The sequence below is a fragment of the Acyrthosiphon pisum genome, chromosome A1 (assembly GCF_005508785.2).
Source record: "Acyrthosiphon pisum isolate AL4f chromosome A1, pea_aphid_22Mar2018_4r6ur, whole genome shotgun sequence".
Classification (NCBI taxonomy): Eukaryota; Metazoa; Arthropoda; class Insecta; order Hemiptera; family Aphididae; genus Acyrthosiphon; species Acyrthosiphon pisum.
This window is the reverse complement of record NC_042494.1, coordinates 34578246-34579153: the sequence shown is the minus strand read 5'-3', so window position 1 is coordinate 34579153 and position 908 is coordinate 34578246.

Sequence of the window (908 nt, the reverse complement as noted above, 5' to 3'; positions counted from 1 at the left end):
ATCGGTAACGTTTAAATAAAATACACCCCTCTCCACCAGCATAGAACAAGAAAAATGAAAAATCGGGTGACATAGCAACACTCAGGAAAGTATTTCTAATAATAAATACTATTTGGACCAACTCTGTGAACAAAAATTGACACTTAAAAAAAAGTCTGTTCTTTTATATATACATATATAAAGATAATATTATATCAAGTATTCTAATACTTTTAGATTCTGAGTGAGACGATGAATGTATTGATTTTACAATGACGTGTGTTTTTTTTTTAAATTTTTTTTATATTTGTGTCTGTCATCACCTTTTGGACAGTAAAAATGCTTAGATTTTCTTCAACAGTATCTTTTCTGATAGGAAAGTGAATCTAGTTAGTAATTTGGGGGGTTAAAAGTAAAAGTTTCTCAGTAGTTTTCAAAGGCGCCATGAAAAACAAAAGAAAAATTAAGGAAAAACGGGAATTTTTACGCAAAATCTGTTTTCGAGAAAATTGATTTTGGTTTTTGGTGTAACTTTAAAACGAATGACTGTAGATACATGAAATTTTCACTAGTTTCAACGTAAATAGTTAATTCTGTTAATAAAATTTAAAAAATACATAAGCACAGTTTATTTTTATAGTCATTTTAATTTCAAATTTAGACGAAATTATATATATTAAAAAACCTTGAATAACTATTTTAGTTATTTTGTTGTGATTGTCTAATATTATTCGTGGGTAATTGAAACTTCTTAAGTATACTATTATGTATCTACTTAGTATCTTGGTTTATTCATTATTGTTGATGTATAACGCGTTGTAAGTAGGCACCTAATGAATATTGTGATATGATTAATTTGGAATTTATTATAGGTATACCTATTATAGGTCAGTTTTTTTTTAATACCATAGAATCTGTGGCATAGATAA